This window comes from Pongo abelii, chromosome 17 (genome assembly GCF_028885655.2).
Source record: "Pongo abelii isolate AG06213 chromosome 17, NHGRI_mPonAbe1-v2.0_pri, whole genome shotgun sequence".
NCBI classification, from domain to species: Eukaryota; Metazoa; Chordata; class Mammalia; order Primates; family Hominidae; genus Pongo; species Pongo abelii.
The window spans coordinates 28265131-28288075 of NC_072002.2; the positions used below are offsets into that span (position 1 = coordinate 28265131).

Below are 22945 nucleotides of genomic sequence, written 5' to 3' on the forward strand. Positions count from 1 at the left end.
CGACTCCCACTTGTGAGTGAGAACATGTGGTGTTTGGTTTTCTGTTCTTGTGTTAGTGTGCTGAGAATGACGGCTTCCAGCTTCATCCATGTCCCTGCAAAGAACATGAACTCATCCTTTTTCATGGCTGCATAGTATTCCATGGTGTATATGTGCCACATTTTCTTTATCTAGTCTATCACTGATGTGCATTTGGGTTGGTTCCAAGTCTTTGCTTTTGTGAACAGTGCTGCAATAAATATATGTGTGCATGTGTCTTTATAGTAGAATGATTTATAATCCTTTGGGAATATACCCAGTAATGGGATTGCTGGGTCAAATGGTATTTCTGGTTCTAGATCCTTGAGGAATTGCCACACTGTCTTCCACAATAGTTGAACTAATTTACACTCCCACCAACAGTGTAAAAGTGTTCCTATTTCTCCACATCCTCTCCACCATCGGTTGTTTCCTGACTTTTTAATGATCGCCATTCTAACTGGCATAAGATTGTATCTCATTGTGATTTTGGTTTGCATTTTTCTAATGACTAGTGATGATGAGCTTTTTTTCATGCTTGTTGGCCACATAAATGTCTTCTTTTGAGAAGTGTCTGTTCATATCTTTCAGCCATTTTTTGATGGGGTTGTTTTTTTTCTTGTAAATTTCCTTAGTTTCTTTGTAGATTCTGGATATTAGCCCTTTGTCAGATGGATAGATTGTGAAAATTTTCTCCCATTCTGTAGGGTGCCTGTTCACTCTGATGATAGTTTCTTTTACTGTGCATTAGCTCTTTAGTTTAATTAGATCCCAATGGTCAATTCTGGCTTTTGTTGCCATTGCTTTTAGTGTTTTAATCATGAAGTCTTTGCCCATGCCTATGTCCTGAATGACATTGCCTAGGTTTTCTTCCAGGGTTTTTACGGTTTTAGGTCTTACATTTAAGTCTTTAATCCATCTTGAGTTAAGATGTGGTCCAGTTTCAGTTTTCTGCATATGGCTGGCCAGTTTTCTGCAAATGGCTGGCCAGTTTTCCCAACACTATTTATTAAATAGGGAATACTTTCCTCACTGCTTGTTTTTGTCAGGTTTGTCAAAGATCAGATGGTTGTAGATGTGCGGCGTTATTTCTGAGGCCTCTGTTCTGTTCCTTTGCTCTATATATCTGTTTTGGTACCGGAACCATGCTGTTTTGGTTACTGTAGCCTTATAGTATAGTTTGAAGTCAGGTAGCATGATGCCTCCAGCTTTGTTCTTTTTGCTTAGGATTGTCTTGGCTATATGGGCTCTTTTTTGGTTTCATATGAAATTTAAAGTAGTTTTTTCTGATTCTGTGAAGAAAGTCAATGGTAGCTTGATGAAGATAGCATTGAATCTACAAATTACTTTGGGCAGTATGGCCATTTTCACAATACTGATTCTTCCTATCCATGAGCATGGAATGTTTTTCCATTTTTTTGTGTCTGCTCTTATTTCCTTGAGCAGAAACCATTGTATTTCTTAATGTGCTAAAGATTTGAACAGACAAGTCACCAAAGAAGTAAACACATTGTTGAGGGAAAAATGAGGCATTGTTATAAACCAAGAACTGAAGTCGGTAATACTTCCTCTAGGATATCATCCCTGATCCTACCAGATGAAAAGGATCTGCCAACACATACCACTTATCCTCTTGTAGTTCACTGGCTGGAAGACATGATTCATCTCAATTATTCAATTTTAAACTACTTGGAATTAGAAACGACATTACATTAATTCTGACATCCCTCAGTCTGTCACAGGGTCTAGCGTGATGCATGCTTCACACGAGTAAATATTAAATGCATAAACACAGAAGAATTGTAAGTATATATGGAAATGCTTTTATTTTTTATTTAAATCACTTTGGTGGTACGAGTGGTTTTTGGTTACATGGTTGAATTCTATAATGGTGAATTCTGAGATTTTAATGCACTAGTCAACTGAGCAGTGTGCACTGTACCCAATATGTAGTCTTTTATTCCTCACTCTCCCTCTGAGTCCCCAAAGTCCATTATATCACTGTGTATGTCTTTGCATCCTTGTTGCTTAGCTCCCAGTGAGAACATACAGTATTTGGTTTTCCATTCCTGAGTTACTTCACCTAGAATAATGAGCTTTTTAAAGTGAATGCCATATATTGAAGAAACGTATTTCAGAAAGTTATTGTATAGGTTTAATAACTTACAGGCTGGGCGTGGTGGCTCACACCTGTAATTCCAGCACTTTGGGAGGCCGAGGTGGGCAGATCACCTGAGGTCAGGAGTTCGAGACCAGCCTGGCCAACATGGGAAAACCCCATCTCTACTAAAAATACAAAAATTAGCCAGGCATGGTGGCAGGTGCTTGTAATCCCAGCTACTCGGGAGGCTGAGGCAGGAGAATTGCTTGAACCCGGGAGACGGAAGTTGCAGTGAGCAGAGATCGCACCATTGCACTGCAGACTAGGTGACGAGCGAAACTCCATCTCAAAACACACACACATCCCCCATAATTTATAATTAGTTTCCTTCTCTGATTATATGGAGATGGAAGGCTTTTATTTGCATATGAATCTCCAATTGTTCCACACTATTTAATGAAAAGAGTTTTTTCGTTTTCATTTCCTATTTTTATCATTAGTGTTCTAAAAAACTGAATTTTATTAAAATAAATCTTTTCAAATTTATGCTTTTCCTTTAAACTTAATGTTTTTAAAAATGTGTTTAAAAAATTGTGTTTCGGCTGGGCACAGTGGCTCATGCCTGTAATCCCAGCATTTTGGGAAGTCGAGGCAGGCGGATCACAAGGTGAGGAGATCGAGACCAGCCTGACCAACATGGTGAAACCCTGTCTCTACTAAAAATACAAAAATTAGCCAGGCGTGGTGGCGCATGACTGTAACCACAGCTATTCAAGAGGCTGAGGCAGGAGAATCACTTGAACCCGGGGGGCGGAGGTTGCAGTGAGGCAAGATCGCATCGTCGCAATCCAGCCTGGGTGACAGTGAGACTCCGACTTAAAAAAAAAAAATAGTGTTCCTAAAAACGTCATCTAAAGTTAATCGCTGTTCTCTAGTTCCCCTTCTCATAGGCCTCCAAATTGTAGAAACCTGTTTCAAGCAGTGCCAGTTCCAAAAAGATAACAAAGCTCTGCTCTTATAGAAGACAAAAGGAAACAGAAGACCGGGAAGAGGGAGGTGGGGGAGAAAAATCACATACAGTTTCATGAAGATCCAGAGGCCTTAAGTTGTAAGTACTGTCCAAGAGACAACTGCCAGGACAATTCTAGCCTCAGACAATGTTCTGAAGCGAAGACAGATGTTCAGACTACACGGCCTCCAGAAGGCGGAAATCCTTGAGTTGGCAGCCATCTTGTCTTTTCCAGTCTCCAACTGACAGAGAAAATACTCCAAAACCAACAAAGTGATCCTGTATTTTTCCATTTCTGAAGTCTTGCTTCAGGTGGGGAGTTACTGATTAAAAACAACAACAACAACAAAAACAAAAAACGCACCTCTTCACAAATCAGGGCAGATTTTCTAAGTGGATACACCTGACTCCAGAAAGTTAACGTTATATAACACCTGGATGACAAGAACAGGAAGGAAACAAATAGAGCCCCAAAGTCTATTGACTTACAATAAATATTTATTGGTCATATACATATAAATTTCTCCCTCTGGTGAGTTGTGAAGTTTGTCTAGACTAACCTAATTTCATTGCCATCGCGTTTACAGACCCCTCCACCTACCAGACACCTGGGTAACGTTTGCTTCTAATTTTCCATTTGTTATTTCTTAATTTAAGAATCATTTAAAATTTTTCAATTATTTTTGAATAAAATATAAAACCACAGAAGTGTGTGTGTGTGTACACACAAAAAGGAGAAAGAAAAACAAGTAGTTCATTTTCGACTAATAGGGAACCTTGCTCCTTTAAATCACCAAAGGTTTTATGGGAATTTGCCAAATAGGTTCACTTGCCAATCTCATTATTTATAAGGCCCATAGGATGTTGTAATAATGTATTTTTGGAAAATAACAACAAAGCTGAACTTACAATTCAGACAGGAAAAGAAAAGAGAGCGAGATTAACTTCAAAATGACTGCAGTTTATTGGTTACCCAATCTCGTAGCCTGCATGACAATGTATCCTTTCTGAAGAAAATGACCTACACATCAAATACAAAATATTGTATTCAATAAAATGGCTATTGTTACAGAATGAAGATGATGTTGGCATCTTTGAAGGTAGGGGCCAGGAAGCTTTTAGAAATGAATAATTTGATGTGTGGGAAGGAGGGGGAGTCTAGCAGGGGTGCTGGGGGAAGGCAGGTGAGGGAAGCTGAAGATTTGTAATGTAGAAATGCATGTTGAGAAGCTTAAGTGGTCTCAATATGCTCTGAAAAAAATGTATGCATGTATAGATGTGTATATATTTTTATAAATACATGAATGCGTGTGTGCATGCACTCTGTTACCATTTACTGACAACTTCTTTTCAGCGAGTGCTCACTGGTACAGAAATCAGGCTGGTTGTCTACCGCTAAGGCCTGTTTCTCTTGGTAGGTTCTTGGGCCTTCTTAAGAGTTATTAAATATTTGGAATATCACCCATGTATGTTGCTATACATTTTGTTAGGCACATTCATTCATCCATTGGCCAGACTTTGCTCAAAGGCAGGAGAAGCCTGTTGGCTTTAGATATGATGGTCTGGCTTTTGTCATATGCCGTAGTTTGATTTAGGTTCCAATGTTACACATGAAATGCAAGGATCGACCTGTTACCTGGCTGTATGTTTTAAAACTTCCCTTGGGATGTTAACAGGCCATATCCTAGTTAACGCAGGGACTTAGGGAAGCCCAGCCTCTAAATATCTGGTGACTCTTTCTGTGAATGGGAACTTGACCATTCACATAGGGGCTACACCCAGCTTGCCCAGTGAGAATGTCAAGTGTGACCTAGAGCAGGGATCAGTGAACTACAACCCATAGACAAGTCAAGTGTGACCTAGAGCAGGGATCAGTGAACTACAACCCATAGACTGCACTGCAGCCTGGGCAACAGAGCAAGACCCTGTACCAAACATAAAAAAAATTAAATTGATCATGTGATTTTAGAATTCAGAGTCTCAAGTTCTATTGAACAAACAAAAGGCAAGATCAGAAATAAATGGTTTAGACCCTAAAAGCAAATCTAAAAGAATTTATAAGAAAAACTGAAAACCACTGGGAATTTTTAAAATCACAAGTCAAGGGAGACAAGGCAGTGTCCTGTGAGGGATAGAGCAGTAATGCGCACTGTTACCTGCCAGCGGAGGCCCAAGTTCCTCCTGGTGAGGATGGGCAGTTCCAAGGTTCCTCTGCAATTCACAGGACTGTCTCCCCATTTTCCTGTTACATGCTCAAGATCCATGAGACCATTTTTAGAACGGACAACTTCTCTAGTGTTTTTGAAGTCAGGCAAAAACATAAATCAAAGCCACTACAATTTACTTATTGCATTATGAAGGAAAAAAAGAATATGAACTAGAACAAAATTTGGTAGTCTGTTATGAAACTTAATTTGTGGGGAGGATCAGAAGAGGTTGGGAAAGAAGAATTTATCATGGTTAGGGAGGTATGTGGTAGAAAACAGAACAAATGTGGCAGCTATTTTAAGCACATTTATCAATTTTCTGTGCATCTATTTTGCAACACCTTAAGTCTAGAACTGCACGCTGTACACTTTTTCTTAATGAGAAATATTGTTTATTTTTAACTGGAAAAAGAGTTTAATGGTGTTTGTTATCTAATATTTTTATTTTTTTCTGACTGAAAATGAATAAAGCACTCATTTTATTAACATATAGAATTTACAAAGTATAACCTCTCTCTCCTCTTCATACCCATTGCATGAATGATCTAACAGAGCCTCTAGCAAGTAATCTCGGACACTTCCATATTGATAAATGAATCTGAGTAGAATATTTTCTATTTACATTGTAAATCATCTAGTATCCTTTTTGACTACACTTAGCCTTCACGGGTCCCTCTGAATGAATGACAAATCTAAATCAAGTCCTCAACATATTAGAAGCCAATATACATCTATTACTGATGAACACAGAGAGTAACCAACAATCTTTTAAATGTCACTGCCAAGAAACACTTTATAATTCGCATTATGACTTTACATATGTATGAAGGTGGAGGGAAAAGGGTGAACAGGGAAAGACATTCAAATAGTTTCCTGAAAACCAACTGTAATTCTTTAGTTCTCTTCCACTAGAGCATAACCTTAGAGCCCTACATTTAACTCTCTTCTTCCACCCTATCTCTGTCCACCTCAAAGCTGTCCATTCCCTTGGGCTGTAGGAAGACAGAATGCAGAAGAAGAAAAAATAAACAGGAAACAAAATAGAGGTATATATAAGAAGAGCATCCATGGCCTGAATCCTTAAAACAACCGGTCAGAGAATTATTAGAGGAGGAATGTTCCTCATCTGTCCTTATTTTGAGCATAAAAAGACCTTACCTATTGTTACATACCAAGGCCTTCTGTAGTCAATTACGGCCCATTGCAATGATGGACCTTACACTTGTACAGCATTTTAGGGTTCCATATTTATTGTGTCTAGTAAGTGTGTTAATTATGAAGAAATATAAGCTGTAGATATCAAATCACTTGCCGCAGCCATGACTTAAAGTAAAATAGTCTTTTGGGAAGAAATGTGGAAAACTTTTGGACCCAATATGATCAGTATAAAAGCCACAACAAATCATGCAGAATAATAAGTTGTTTCTTTCAAGGTTTTCATTATGTTTTGCTTAATGTTTGAAATACTGTTTGAATGAGGCAAATGCGAGCATCATACTGGAAGTAGCTTTAGGGAACAGATTACGTTTGTAAGTGGGCTGGAAACTGGCTAGATGAGAACCACTGCTAAGGGGAACAGCAACATTCGTATGTCTAATGAGTTAACCTAAGAACCTATAGTTCTGAGGAAAAAAGGGATTGGAGCAATTTATGTAGACACAGTGGAACAACTGTATCAGCCGACAGGAGGGAGAACTACAGAGTTCCACAGAGGTCACGATTACTGCACCATTATGTTATTTTCCCCGATTTCTTGCTTAGCCAGAACTCTAAGAATGAAGGAGAGGCACTTGATGCTGTGAACCCTTGCTTCCCCCTTGCACTGTATCACTCCATAGGGAGTGTTCTGGAATGCTGTGGGAGCACATTCTGATTGTTGCAAGGACTACATTTAATTGGCAAGGCCAGGAATGCTAGGAGTCCTAAAATGCATGGACAGTCCTGCATAAGAAAGAACTGTCTTGTGTCATGTAGGACTTTCAAATCCCTGCTGGACACTCACCACAGGAGAAAAACCTGTTTATAACTATCAGAGCTTAATGCAGTTTTAGATATAGACATACAATGTATTTTTTTGCTCAGTTTTATTAAACATTTATTGAAAAAATTTATTGAACATAACTGATGAACACTAAACTGCACATGTATTAAATGTACAACCTGACGAGTTTTGACGTTTGTATGCACACATGAAACCATCATGACAGTCGAGGACACATACACCTCCATCAGTTACAAAAGTCTTCTCACACCCATTTGTAATTCCATCCCTTCCTCTACGTCCATCTCCAGGTAACCATGATTTGTTTTCTGAATCTACAAATTAATTTGCACTTTAGGCCAGGCACAGTGGTTTACATCTGTAATCCCAGCACTTTGGGAGGCCAAGGCAGGCGGATCACCTGAAGTCAGGAGTTTGAGACCAGCCTGGCCAACATGCTGAAACCTTGTCTCTACTAAAAATACAAAAATTAGCCGGGCATGATGGTGGGTGCCTGTAATCTCAGCTACTCGGGAGGCTGAGGCAGGAGAATCCAGCCTGGGTGACAGAGTGAGACTCCGTCTCAAAAACAAAAAACAAAAAACCACAAATAAAAAACAAAAGAAAAAAATGGCACTTTATAGAACTCTAAATAAATGGAATCATACAAGAAGTACTCATAAAATATGTTTTTATACATGGAACTTTACAGCAATACAACCACAGTGTAATCTGAGGGAAAACTATACTTTGTTTTGTTCAAATACTTACCATTCTGGAAATTCAAGTCATCTGCAGCACCACAAGCAATACAGCTCTCCATTTGTAGCATGCACGGTAATTCTGCACATCAGACCAACCAAGTGACTCCTTCAATGTGTTCAGTCAGTTTTAGTCATGTCCCAATGTTTACATATTTAAATACTTATTATATAAAATATACTTTCCTTTTACTTCTTCCTTTATGTGATGGTTAATTCTGAGTGTCAGCTTAATTGGATTGAAGGATACAAATATTGATCCTGGGTGTGTCTGTGAGGGTGTTGTCAAAAGAGATTAATATTTGAGTCAGTGGGCTGGGGAAGGCAGATCCACCCTTAATCTGGTGGGCACAATCCAATCAGCTGCCAGTAAATATAAAGCAGGCAGAGGAACATGGAAAGGAGAGACTGGCCTAGCCTCCCAGCCTGCGTCTTTCTCCTTTGCTTGATTTTCCCTGCCCTCGAACATCGGACTCCAAGTTCTTCAGTGTTGAGACTTGGCCTGGCCCTCCTTGCTCCTCAAGCTTGCAGACAGCCTATTGTGGGACCTCGTAATAGTATAAGTTAATACTTTATAAACTCCCCTTTATATATATATATATTCTATTAGTTCTGTTCCTCTAGAGAACCCTGACTAATACACTTTATATTATAGTTGGGGCATTATATTAACTTCTAAAATTTTGTGCACAAGTAGATTATATTATCTATAAATTTCATTATGGGATAACAAAAGGGGACAATGTGTCTGATAGTGCTGAGTAGTGGATCTACAGACCATTCATTCTTTCATTCCTTCTTTTCTGGAAAATCTCACACTCCAGGCTTCCGTGACAACACCATCTCCCGGTTTCCCTGATCACTCTTTCTTAGTCTATTTCCCTGGCTCCTCTTGTACCCAACCCTGAGAAGCGGCAGTGTTCCTCCGTTTCATCCTCTACCCCTCTGTTCTTATCAACTTCTCTCTCCCACGAATTTCTGTGACATTTACTAACAATTATTTGCCAAACTGCTCTCAAATCTAGGTAGGTAGACTCCCCACCCCTCTTGTTGATTCCAAAGCACTTTCTCACTTGTCCACTCTGTTCTACTTGGATTTTCTCCCAGTGCAGTATATCAAAGGCAGCAAGTCTCAAACGGAACTCCTTATCTTTTCTGCAAAATCTGCTCTCCTTGTATCTTCTGTTTTTCTTGGTTGGTGATGATACCATTTACCGAGTCTGGCAAATTAGAAAACTGGAATATTTTGGACGAATTCATCATTTTTTATTCTCCTAGGGCAAGGGTTCGCCAAATCCAACAAAACTATCTTATATCCTGAATATGTCTAAACTCTAAAGCACAAGTTTTGTACTTTACTAAATATCAATATAGCAACATTAAAGTCTTAATGTTAGGTATGATTTAAATCATTAAGTGTACTTAAGGTATCTAGCCTATGAAAATAATTTTAGACAACTTTATGCCCAAAAATGTTATGTAAAAAGTTATTTATGAAAATTTGGAAACAACCATTAAAGAAACAATTTGAGGCAGGGCACGGTGGCCCATGCCTGCAATCCCAGCACTTTGGGAGGCCGAGGCAGGTGGATCACCTGAGGTCAGGAGTTCGAGACCAGCCTGCCCAATATGGTGAAACCCCGTCTCTCTTTGTGTTTTGCAAAAACACAAAAAATTAGCCGGGGTTGGTGGTGCGCACCTGTAGTCCCAGCTACTCGGGAGGCTAAGGCATAAGAATCACTTTAACCCGGGAGGAAAAGCTTGCAGTGAGCTGAGATCATGCCACTATGCTTTAGCCTGGGCAACAGAGTGAGACTCCATCTCAAAAAACAACAACAACAACAACAAAAAGAAACAATTGATATTTTAATTTTGCATCTATACAAAAGTAGTTTTGAAGCCATCAAAAGTATACTGAGTGTCTTTATTATAAAAAGAAATGCTTTTCATAGTGTTAAATTAAAAATCGGGATATAAAATTTTCCTACATATGTAAAACATTCAGGGGAAAACGACCGAAATGAATTGTTAGTGGTGGTGATCTCTGGTGAAAGGAATATAGATTAGTTGTATCTTCCTTTATTTTGAGACGGAGTCTTGCTCTGTCGCCCAGGCTGGAGTGCAGTGGCGCCATCTTGGCTCACTGCAACCTCCGCCTCCCGTGTTCAAGCAATTCTTCTGCCTCAGCCTCCCGAGTAGTTGGGATTACAGGTGTGCACCACCATGCCTGGCTAATTATTTTATTTTTTTTAGTAGAGACCAGGTTTTGCTATGTTGGCCAGGCTGGTCTCGAACTCCTGACTTCAAGTGATTTGCCCACTTCGGGCTCCCAAAGTGCTGGGATTACAGACGTGAGCCACCGCACCTGGCCTGTCTTTTCAAAGTGTATATCTGTCGTGGAGGTAGTCTTCAGCTAGCTCCCTACCATGCAAAGGCTGAGGTGCCAACTCTATGCATGTCATAAAAAGGTCTCACACCCTCTCTCCCAAGTCTTGTTTCTTCAGCCTCATCCCCTGCAAATTCATCACCAACACACAGACCTTGCTACCTTCACTGGTACAAGTCATGAACTGCGGCATTTTTACAAGGTTGATTTCTTTGACAAAAATGTCCTTTTCTTCTGCATTGTCAGGCCAAGTAATACATTTATCCTTTAAGAGTCAATTCAAATGTCATTACTCCTTTGAAGCCTTTGCTGGTAGAGTTGGGAGACACTCACAAACACTGTTGTGGATACTCTGTTTCACACTTATCTCTTGATATAAGACAGAGGTGGCCACAGGAATTATTCTTCCTGGGCAAGTACTGTATCTTAGTCATCTTTGTATCACTTGTCTCTGATACAGTCTGGCACACCATCCTGGCAATGCTATAAAGAAATGCCTGGCTGGGCCCGGTGGCTCACACCTGTAATCCCAGCATTTTGGGAGGCCAAGGCGGGTGGATCACGAGGTCAGGAGATCGAGACCATCCTGGCCAACATGGTGAGACCCTGTCTCTACTAAAAAAAATACAAAAAAATTAGCTGGGCATGGTGGCGGGTGCCTGTAGTCCCAGCTACTCGGGAGGCTGAGGCAGGAGAATGGCGTGAACCCAGGAGGTGGAGCTTGCAGTGAGCCAAGATCACGCCACGGCACTCCAGCCTGGGTGACAGAGCAAGACTCCATCTCAAAAAACAAACAAACAAAAACAAACAAACAAACAAAATGCCTGAGGCTGGGTAATTTATTACATAAAGAAAAGATGCTTAATTGCTTACAGTTACACAGGCTGTACAGGAAGCATGATGCTGGCATCTGCTCGGCTTCTGGGGAGTCCTCAGGAAACTTACAGTCATGGCAAAAGGCAAAGGGGGAGCTAGCACGTCACCTGGCCGGAGCAGGAGGAAGGGGCTGAGGGAGGTGCTACACACTTTTGAACAACCAGATCTCATGAGAACTCACTCACTATACAGTAACAAGGGTGGGTGGTGCTAAACTGCTCATGAGAACTCCACCTCCACAATCCAATCACCTCCCACCAGGCCCCACCACCAGCACTGCAGATTACAATTCAACATGAGATTTGGGCAGGGACACAGATCCAGACCTTATCAACTACGGACACGCAGATGCCTCAAGGCCAGGAGAAACTGAAGCCAACCTGCATTTTCTGACTAGACAAAACACAGAATGAACCAGAATACATGGAACAAAGCAGAACTACTCAAATTAGTTAGAGGAAATTACAGTTGGAGTAATCCTACTGTCAATCCAACTGTGATGGATAGGAATTAGATAATTTAAAAAGTTGGAATTAAACTTTTACATTAAGAAATCTCTTGTGCCTGTATATTTAAATACAGTTGTCTTTGAGAGTTGTGTCTAACACTTTTAATAGAGAATGATAACATTGGTTAAAACTGTGTTTTTGAAAAGTGAAACAAAAAACACCCATGGAGACACCTATGGAAAGCCAACCCACCAGATTAAAATTCAGAGTGCCATTGCCTTGCCTGCACATCGCAGCTTTGTAAAGTCTTAATGTCTGTGCCACAGGCATTATGCTATATTGTCTTAGATAAAAACAATCAGAATTTCAGGGGGTGGGGCCCAGATAGAACTAATTTTTTTAAGTTCCTTCCATTGTTGAAAACCACCAATCTACATGAAAGAAGTTTTCCCCAGTTACAGACTACATTCCTGGAAAAAAATAAGTATCTTAATAACCATTCTCATTGATGATCTCTACCTAAAACATGAAAGCAAATGATATATTATTAGTATAAAGGAAAATTAAATAGTAACAATGTAGCTTAAAGAACTTTCTTCACTCAAGAGACACTGATTCTTATTTTAGTTTTTTTTTTTCTTATCCTCAAAATACATTTACAAGGGCAACTTCAATCCTTTTTTTTTTTTTAAATGGAGTTTCACTCTTGTTGCCCAGGTTGGAGTGCAATGGCACGATCTCAGCTCACTGCAACCTCCGCCTCCCAGGTTTAAGCAATTCTCCTGCCTCAGCCTTCCCAGTAGCTGGGATTACCGGTGTCCACCACCATGCCCGGCTAATTTTTGTGTTTTTAGTAGAGACGGGGTTTCACCATGTTGGCCAGGCTGGTCTCAAACTCCTGACCTCAGGTGATCCGTCCGCATCAGCCTCCCAAAAGTGCTGGGATTACAGGCATGAACCACCGCACCTGGCCCCAACTTCAATTGTGAATGAATGATCACATGAGAACATTTCAATATTTTTAGGCCAAAGGGAAAAGCCTAGAGAATAAAAAACTTTGCTGGTAAGAAACTGAGCTCTGAAAAAGAAAATTTGCTATTTTAGGGATTTTTCTCCCCACAGCAAATAGCTTTTATAACTATTAATATTTATATATCAATAGTCACAGCAAATAGCTTTAAAAGCTTTGAATGGCAATTCTTGTTGTGAGGATAATTTGTTTTGATCTTTTCATCAAATTTTAAATGGTACAATCTTACATCATTCTTTCAGGGATTCACCTATCAATAGCAAGGACATTGGAATAATAGTTTCAAAGACTGAAGTGGTCAGCACACCCCAAAAAGGCATGCTGGGGGGTGTGTGGTTGGAAGGTTACAGTGGCACAATGATGGACCCCGAATGGTGGGAGAAGAGAGTGGTGAGAGAAACTGGGCCCCAACTCTTCCTTCCTGAGGACTGCTCTTCTCCATTGGCTTCTCACATTTTTATCCTCACTGACACCAACTTCTCTTGACCTGGGTACACACCTATCCCTTTGGGACTGGCATAGTTAGGAAAATTCTCTTAATTTTTTCTTTAAGTATATATGACAGGATAATTTGTCAAAAAATTCTTTACTAAAAACTAAAGAAAAGGAAAAATAAAATAGAAAAAATAAAAAAGGTGTAATATATAAGCTTATGACCCAATAGGACTAATGTCTAGTCGCAGTTTAGCTTGTACAAATGAATAACTCTGGAAATCACTACGCTGGTCACTCCATGTCAAAATACTGTTTTGTTCAACTGACATTTCTTCTCCCATTAAAAGACATAAACCTCCCTCCCAATTGTTCCTCCCAATAGAACTTCTCCTAATTTCAAACAGACATCTCCTCAGGGAGTGTTTTCCAAAAAATGTTTAATGTCAACCCATATGAAGAAACACAATTTAGATCTCTACCCAGTACACACACATACTTCATATATGTAACAAAAATTTCATGAAACAGTCTCATTATGTGTGATATACTCTGACCTATTTCCTTTTCTATTTCACTTTTTCAAATGCAGATATTGACCAACTAAACTAATTTCATGCACTATCACTGTGTGGTATTAGCCACTGGAAAACTAAGTAAAGCCTGAAAATGTCCATCTCAGTCTAGTGCTCATATCTACATGGAAGTTCATTTATACATCATAGGCACGGTAATCCGTTTCTCAGTTTCTCAACTGCACCCACTTCCTTGGAATTCTCAAACCTGCTGGTTGGCTTAGTCGTTTATCATACAATAAGGGTTACAACATACCAGGGGCCCAGGACCACAGTCACAGCATCAATTCCTGCAAGTATGCACAGATGCCAATCCAAGTCCCAGGTGCTTACAAACTAAGGAAGCAAAGAGGAGGAAGCAACTGTGCTGATCTAAGGGATCACTGGGCCAAAGAAGGACTAGTTGGAGGTAGAAAGATGCATTGGAGGTGGAAAGAAGGAACCCAGAGTGCTGGAGCCATCTTTACCACTGAGTTATAGTGCCAGGAAGGTGTGAGGAAAGAGTTAAATTTTGAGTGACACACCTGGTCCTCTTGAATGAATGAATGAACAGTTAAATCAATATTCAAAGCCCTAAGCCACTATTTCTTTTTTAAAAGTTATAATGATATGAAAAAGTGTTCTACTACTCTTGCTTAGGTAATCTGGAATCTTTGTTATTTCATTTATGTGAACTATGCAGGGACTCAAATGGGGAGTGTTCCTTACAGGTGATAAAAGAAGAGAACCTAATTAGGAAGTTATCGGAGAATCCTTCTGAAAGAGGGATTTAGGTGTTTTAACAAGCACTGAAATTAATTCCAAAGACAGCTTATGAGGGAATCCTTTGGTGTTTTCTCCACAAACTTTCTTTTGGAAAAAAAAAAAAATCAGCTCCTTAATTTCCTCAGACCCTGGCTGTCCACAGGCATTTGCTGCTCAGCAGCTGCCTCAGTACAAACAGCTCTGACTCCATGGACTGCTAGCTGTTCTTGGGAGAGATACTGCTATTTGTCAAATGTGACATTCGAATAAAGCTTGAGGACAGGGGATTATAACCAGATATCTTTACTCAATATTTTCACATGTGACTAAAATTAGAAAACACAACACATTTCAAAGGATTTTACAGAGGGACTTTAAGTTCATCAAGCAAAGTAACTTTGGATAACTTTGGCCTTTGTTTCCACATCATTTTGTTCCCATCTCTGTTACGTACCTCCTACTGTGCTGAAATTGACTATGATCATGTCTTCATTCCTTCACTAAATTGAATAGAGGGCAGTAACATGTTTCCTTATTATTTGTATCCCTAACATCTGCCCCGTTGCCTGGAGTTTAGAATGGATTCAGTAACACTTTGTGGAATAAATAAGGAAAGAGGTAAGAGGAGTGTGAGCTTTGCTCTGTAGTGGAGGGTAGGAAAGTGGTTGGAGACAGGGCAGGAGAAGCAAGAAAAGTTGTGGGCTTTCCCCAGAAATGAAAGCGATTACATTCAGAACGCGTAAACCCAACCAGGCTCCTGGCTACTTGCTCCCCTAAAGCACTGCTTCTTAATCTCTAGGTGCATATAAATCACTTGGGAGTCTGGTTAAAATGCAGACTCTGATTCAAGAAGTCTGGGGCAGAATGTAACATTCTGCATTTCTAACAAAGCTCCCAGGGGTTACAAATACCGCTGGGCTACAGTTTAGACACACCTCCGGGAGCAAGCCAGCCCAGAGACCTATGCTGTAGGGATCTCCAACTGCATGGATTTGACTGGGCTCCCGGGATCTCCAACTGCATGGATTTGACTGGGCTCCCGGGAGAAAGTAGATAGTAAACTCAAAGAAGTAACTGAGGAGGCTTTAATAAGAGTCTGCCTGGCTATTTGCAAAATGTGAGCAGCATGAGGGGAAGAAAAGATTGAGGAACTTAACAGCAACCAGGAGGATGAGGCATTACCAGCCCTAGACTGGAAGCCCAAAGGGAGGGAGTGGTTACCAGAACCAAGGAACTTTAAAGCTGGAACAAGAGCAGTAGGCCGGGGTCATGAAAAGAGCTGTGGTCTTGGGTACAGAATAGAGGAACACAGTTTTCCTAGGAATGGGAAAGGGGAATAAACATTCCAGTCTCACTTTCTTCCCAGTCCCTAATTTGCCTCTTGTGCCTCCCATTGGCCAACCCCAACTGGGAACTAGCGGGCAAGGGGGGCTTGTGGATTAGCTCCCCTCAGAGCGTCTCAAAGTGGAGGAGAGTAAGAGTGAACTCCTGATTAACTCAGCAATGTATTATGTCCTGTGGTTAAAAGTAAATACCCAGGCCGGTCATGGTGGCTCATGCCTGTAATCCTAGCACTTTGGGAGGCTGAGGCACGCAGATCACCTGAGGTCAGGAGTTCAAGACCAGCCTGACCAACATGGAGAAACCCTGTCTCTACTAAAAATACAAAATTAGCCAGGCCTGGTGGCACATGCCTGTAATCCCAGCTAATCCGGAGGCTGAGGCAGGAGAATCGCTTGAACCTGGGAGGCAGAGGTTGCAGTGAGCTGAGATCGCGCCATTGCACTCCAGCCTTGGTAACAAGAGCGAAACTCCATCTCAAAAAAAAAAAAAAAAAAGTAAATACCCTTAAAACACAGAGTCTGGACTTCTCAAGGGGGGCGACATAGAAAAAAAACTGCAGTGAGTCACTGTTTATTTCTATAGGTAATCTTCAGGAAGAAAAGAACCCCAAGTGGGTAAGTAGGGGCAGCATTAAAGATAAAAGAAAAACAAGATGAATGCCTGAGGCAAAGTGCTGGGAAGCCATCAAAAGCCCAGCTCAGAAAGTGAAGAACACAGTGGCCTCAACAGGTTCTCTTGGAGAAACAGGACTAGCAGGTTAGAGCTGGCTGTGGCAGTTAAGGGAAGACCAGCTTTTACTTTGGACTCAGGAGCACCTGGCCCGAAACCTTCCTGCTCGTTTTTAGAATTCAGATACAATGTTACTAATGGATTTCCAAGATTTGGGAAAGAAAGTAGACCCAAAGAAAATAAGAAAGAGTAAGCACCAAGACCAAATAGCCAGCTCCTAAAAAGATCCAATCAGAAGTCTGTTAGAGAAATATATATGGGCACACATTATATACAATTATATAATTGTATATAAAATATGATATATAATTAATCTATTGGCTGGGCGTGGTGGCTTATTCCTGTAATCCCAGCACTTTGGGAGGCTGAGGTGGGTGGATCACCTGAGGTCAGGAGTTTGAGACCAGCCTGGTCAACATGGTGAAACCCCATCTCTACTAAAAAAAAAAAAAAAATACAAAAATTAGCTGGGTGTAGTGGCAGGTGCCTGTAATCCTAGCTACTCGGGAGGCTGAGGCATGAGAATCTCTTGAATGCAGGAGGCAGAGGTTGCAGTGAGCCGAGATCATGCCACTGCACTCCAGCCTGGGCGACAGAGCGAGACTCTATCTCAAAATAATAATAATAATAATAATTAATGTATTGACATTATATATAACAGATAGTGACATACATGTATATTTCAAGGGATTCCTCATTAATACTCTAATCGAGGCTGTTAGCAATAACATTAAAAGATGGAAAGAGTAACCTCATATTTGGATTTTCAATGTGCTAAAAAACAGTGAACACTCTTCTACCCATTCACCCTAGAAAACAAGGTTTATCTCACCCCCTCAACCCCCCACTCCCTAAACCAAGGACATGCTCTGCTCCTCATCAGTTGCAATGGCTAAGCACAGCAGACCTTCCCAAGGCTGGGGAGGCAGCTAAAAAAAAAAAACAGCTGGAATCTCCAGGAAGTGAGAAATTGGCTTGGGCCTTGACTGATGAGTCAGATCTGGGTGCTCTCTGCCAGGATAATATGATAGCTTGTTGACTGATGTGCCCCTCTCTCCACTGCCCTGTCCCCATCCCTAAACCCATATTCCAAGAGATATGGGCTGGCCAGTTTACCACTTGCCCCAGGGAGAATTGTCAGGAAGAAAAATAAAAACAGCAAACAGATTCCAGAATCTTGGCTCTAGTTCAAAAGAGAGACAAAAATAGTTTTGAAAAGAGATATCAACTGGCAAAACAAGTTTTTTTTTTTTTTTTTTACCACCCCATCCAAACTGGGGAGAAGGAAAGAATTTGCAAAGGAAAAAATCATTATGAGCAATTAGAGGCCATGCGTTTGGTGTCTCACCCCCGGAAGAAGGCCACAGTGTGTCAGTTGGGAGCTGGGGCCCTCACAGGCTTCTCCACGAAGTTTGGGAGGATCTAGGAAGACACTCGCTTCCTGCTTCCCTTCTTTTGTGATTAAGGAAGCAGCCTCAGAGACACATCCCATGTCACCAGGGCAAGAAGAATGGGCAGAGACAGCAGCTCCCACTCCTGCTGGGGAGTGATGGGGTCAGGAGTTCCCTGCACAGCCTGAGGGGTGCCCACTTTAGCTGAGAGAGAAAAAGAAGCAGACAGAGACTGATTGATTCTCAGAGCCTGACAGACGTGCCTGGCTGGAGATAAGGATCCCCGTGGCAGGGGCTGCAGAGTGAACAGTTCCTTCCAGAAACTGGAACAGGCCGAAGGCTCAAATCATATCAGAGAGCCAGGTGGGAGCCACCCCACAGATCCATGCTTGCATCCCAGCAGCACTGTATCCAATCCCCTGGGGTCAAAGCTCAGACAGCAGAGGAAGGCTGAGTCACGAACACAGGTCCCCCTGACTGTCCCGACTGCCTCTCTAGATGCAATGGCTTCCAGCAGCAATAGAAAGAAAGGAGGGGAATCAAAGGGAAATATTCTGAATATTCCTGAATTTTAACCAGAAGCAACTTAGAAAGTACTAAATTGGATCAAGTCGACTGGCTGTGGCTGTGACTAGATGGAGTTTTTCTGCTGTCTGTCAGAAGTGGGGGCTCAGAGTTAGAATATAAATTTTATTACCAGAAATAAAGAAAATTACATTCTGTGACTGTGAAATTCATGGGCATTACAAGACTGACTGAATTTTTTCTTTTTTTTGAGACGGAGTTTTGCTCTTGTTGCCTAGGCTGGAGTGCAAATGGCGTGATCTCGGCTCACTGCAACCTCCACCTCCCGGGTTCAAGCAATTCTCCTGCCTCAGCCTCGTGAGTAGCTGGCATTACAGGCATCTGCCACCACCATGTCTGGCTAATTTTTGTATTTTTAGTAGAGACGGGGTTTTGCCATGTTGGCCAGGCTGGTCTCGAACTCCTGACCTCAGGTGATCCACCCACCTTGGCCTCTCAAAGTGCTGGGATTACAGGCGTAAGCCACCGCACCTGGCCTAAGAGACTGATATTTTTTCTCAGCCTCCATTGCTTAAGTGTCATACAGGCACCCCTCAGCATCTGAGGGGGATTGGTTCCATACCCCTCCCCACAACTAATACCAAATTCCACCGATGCTCAAGTCCATTACATAAAATGGCGTAGTGTTTGCATATAACTTAAGCACATCCTCCCAACACTTTAAGTCATCTCTAGATCACGTATAATACCCAACACAATGTAAACCCTATGTAAAGAGTTATACTGTATTGGTTTTTTAATTTGTATTTTTAATTGTCGTATTGTTATTTTTTATTGTTTTTTTTCCCCAAATATTTTTGATTCAAGGTTGGTTCAATCTGCCCATGCAGAACCTGTAGATACCAAGGGCTGACTTTATGTGAATGCTTGGTTAAGATCCAATTCTATCCAGAAGCAGCAGCTCAGTGGTCTCGCTTCTGCATATGACCAGCTGATTCTGGGCAGCCATCTGGCCTTGTCACTGAGCTTCCCTGAACTCCAATTGAAAGCTGGGGTGGGCTTGTAGGTCCAGCTCATGTCCAACAAGCAACAGCCCTACCTGGAAGCACCTGGACCTCTTCTGCTCTCCTCTCCTTTCCAACGTCTTGCTGCAAGCCTCATATTTCCCATGAAGTTCCCTTAACTGTTCTAGTTCATAGGGATCATTCTTATGTAAGCTAGGGACTCTCAGGTTCAAAGTTAGTGACATTTTGAGTTATCTTTGATTTACTTTTGTAGCAGGATGGTTGAATTTCTTTCAGAAGCTTGTGAGAAAGACGCATGTAGGTCAGAGTAATTTTGAAGCAATAAAGAATTGTCAGAGGCCTGCATGAGTCTTGACAAATGGATTTGTACCATTACCTAACACAGCTTCTCTGATAATGAGGAAGATGTTTAAAATGCTATACAAAAATAGGCAGATGTTTCTGCTGTCCATAAGGACAGGCAAGCACTTGAATGTGACCTCCAACCTAGAACTGGGGCAGACAGTGGTCATACAATGGCTGTTAAGGAGATTGGGGTATACTTGTACCTTGGAAGCTATATATTGAAACTTTGTAGAATGCTGATGAAAACAAAATGGAAAGCCTGTAATATAAACACAGTATTCATGTTCAGCTTGTGAAAACCAAGTAGATGCAATGATAAAGGCTCCTGCAATTTTGTTCTGCGCAAGGAAATGTGATAAACATATGCAGTTCCTGATAATGTCTATTTTGCACAGCCTATTATTCCTTTCTCTACCAGGTAAATTCCACAACCCTAATCAGCAGATGGAGGAGGATTTCACTGCTTACTTTGCAGAGCTTCAATATCTATCTTAAAACTGCAATTTGGGGTAATTTTCCAGATAACATGATGCAGGATTATTTTCATATGCAGTACACACTGCACCCTTCAATAATATCTGGACCCAAACAAAGTTGGATATGCATAATGGCCTATGAAAAGGCCTAGGCTCTGCATGAGTCTATGTAATTGACATTAAAGGAAACACTTCTACTACAATGCTGACTCAGACAAGCATTCTTGTGACCTGGTCTGGAGAACAAAGAAAATGAACATACCAGAATATCTGCAGATCACTTCAGATGTTCTGACCTCTGCTTAAGCCACAGAGTTAGCCAGCGCTCTGCTTACAGATGTGAAGTGGTGATTCTGTAAGAGGAAGGGAGGAATACCCTGAAAAAGTATAGTCTTCCAAATCCAATAGAATGAACTGCTGTGATAGCCCGATATTTCTCTAATATCAGATCTTCTATTATTCACAGTACCACTGAGGTATTCAGGAAAGTCAGATAAAAACATTTCCAGACAGTCACTCATAAAGGTCTTTAAAAGAGAATAAAACAGCAAAATCAACTCTAATCAAGATGCACTAATGCTCATTAGTCACATGTAGCACTCCCTAGTGCCCAATATTAAGTAAAACACCTGTTGAAAATCCTCAGCAATTCCATGAGAAATGCTATAGGTATTATTTACAGATAAGGAAATGAAGGCTTAAAGAGGGTTTGCCACTGGTCTGAAGACACATTGCTGATTAAGAGGAAGAGCTAGGATTCTAACTCAGGCTGTCAGACCTCAGAGCCAGGACTCTCTACCCTGTGCCTTGGGTATTTTCCCATAAGCTACTTGCAGTATTGTTTCTGATGCAGTGACCACTGCTAAAAGCTGCTTATGAATGGACAAAACGACCAATTTCTTCTCTTCGTTACTGAAAGAGGGCACCACAGAGAATGAAGAAACTCATACATTTTTAGGATATAGGAGGCTGCCAGTAAAGTTTCCAGGACATTTTACGTGAAACTTGCAGCTCATTAAGGAGTTGTCAGTCATTTCATGTGGATCCATCTCTGCACTAATTTATTTCAAAACTAGAAATGTAACATGCCAACTTCGTGGAAAAAATCCTAGAGAAAGGTCGATACAGCTAATCAAATGATTATGAATGAGTTATACACATCTCCAGACTACACCAATCCTTACTCGATTTCTAAAGGGCAAAACTTTCCCAAGTTTGGAGTTAATCTTCTGAGAATATTGGAAAAAACCAAGAGCTAATGGCTTTGCTAGTGCCTAAGGGAACCACCCTAAAGAATGGCTGGTAATCATATTGATGAAGGCTTGGGAAATACCTATGTCCAATCAGAGTCCCCAGTGTAGCCACCAGATTGGAAAAATGCTAAGGAGGGTCAGACCTTCAAAACCAATGGTGTTCTTGGGTGTTTTCCTTCATACTCTGTCAATATCTTTCTACTTGAAGCAGCCCCAGCCTCTCCCCACAACCTTGTCCATTCTTTTCACTTACAGGCTGAGGGTTCACAACTGTTTTATTCATTCATTCATTCATTCATTCATTGAGACAGGGTCTTGCTCTGTTGCCCAGGCTGGAATGCAGTGGTGCAATCATAGATCACTGCAGCCTTGACCTCCTGGGATCAAGTGATTCTCCTACCGCAGCTTTCCAAGCAAATGGAACTACAGGCGAACGCCACCAAGACCTGCTAATTTTTAAAAACTTTTTGTAGACATGTGGCCTCACTATGTTGCCCAGGCTGATCTTGAACTCCTGAGTTCAAGTGATCTTCCCACCTTGGCCCTCCAAAGTACTGGGATTGCAGGTGTGAGCCACCATGCCCAGCCTCGCAAATCTCTGGGCTAATCGCTCTTGAGCTCTGACTCTTCAGGATGTCAAATTGTGTTTTGCATGTTCTCCTTCACTTGAAACCCATCTTGTCCAAAGCTCACCCCCCTCCTAACTGTAATCCTTTTTCCCAGTCTCAGTAATGGCATAATTACATACTTGTCATTTTTTACTACTCCCTCTATATTAGATAGATTCACAAATCCAGGTGAGTCTCCCTTAAACATATCTCTCAAGTACATCTTTTTCTATTTTGTTGTACACCCAGTGTTCAAGTTTATAATATATCTAGGTTATTGCACCACCTAACTGGTTTCCCAACTCCTCCCATTTTAATATTCTTTACATACCCTTGCAAGAGTCATGTTGACAAAACAAAAATTTTATATGTCATTCTCTTATTAACAATCATTTGATAAAAATTCCCCAATTGTTGGGAGGATGTTCCAAACTTGTTAGGTTGTATAAAAATTTCTTCACAACCTGCTTCAGCTTACCTTTTCAAACTCACCGCTATCCCCCCTCCAATCATATATGCTAAAATTCATCAATAATGATCTAATAATGGATCCTTTAAGTTGGGCTGCTGAATAGGAGTCAAGGGGGACAAGATATTATAGCGGTTAAGAAAGAGGGCTTTGCAGTTGAACCAATGTGAATTGAATCTCCGACCTACCACTGACTGACGGAATAACCTAT

General features: G+C 41.0%; 1 protein-coding gene and 1 pseudogene across 2 annotated transcripts in view; one reads left to right on the forward strand and one right to left on the reverse strand.

Moving 5' to 3' along the window:
* The window catches only part of ARHGAP28 (Rho GTPase activating protein 28), a 202339-nt gene that overhangs the window by 126548 nt on the left and 52846 nt on the right, over window positions 1-22945 (reverse strand). The window contains exon 2 of one of the 2 annotated variants that reach the window (XM_054537668.2): window positions 20667-20757. The exons of the other annotated variant lie outside the window; for it this stretch is intronic. The gene's annotated coding sequence lies outside the window, so the exon portion shown is untranslated. The remainder of the gene's footprint in view (window positions 1-20666; window positions 20758-22945) is intronic. 2 annotated transcript variants of the gene reach the window in all.
* LOC129051697 (protein GVQW1-like) lies at window positions 18829-19162 on the forward strand (annotated as a pseudogene).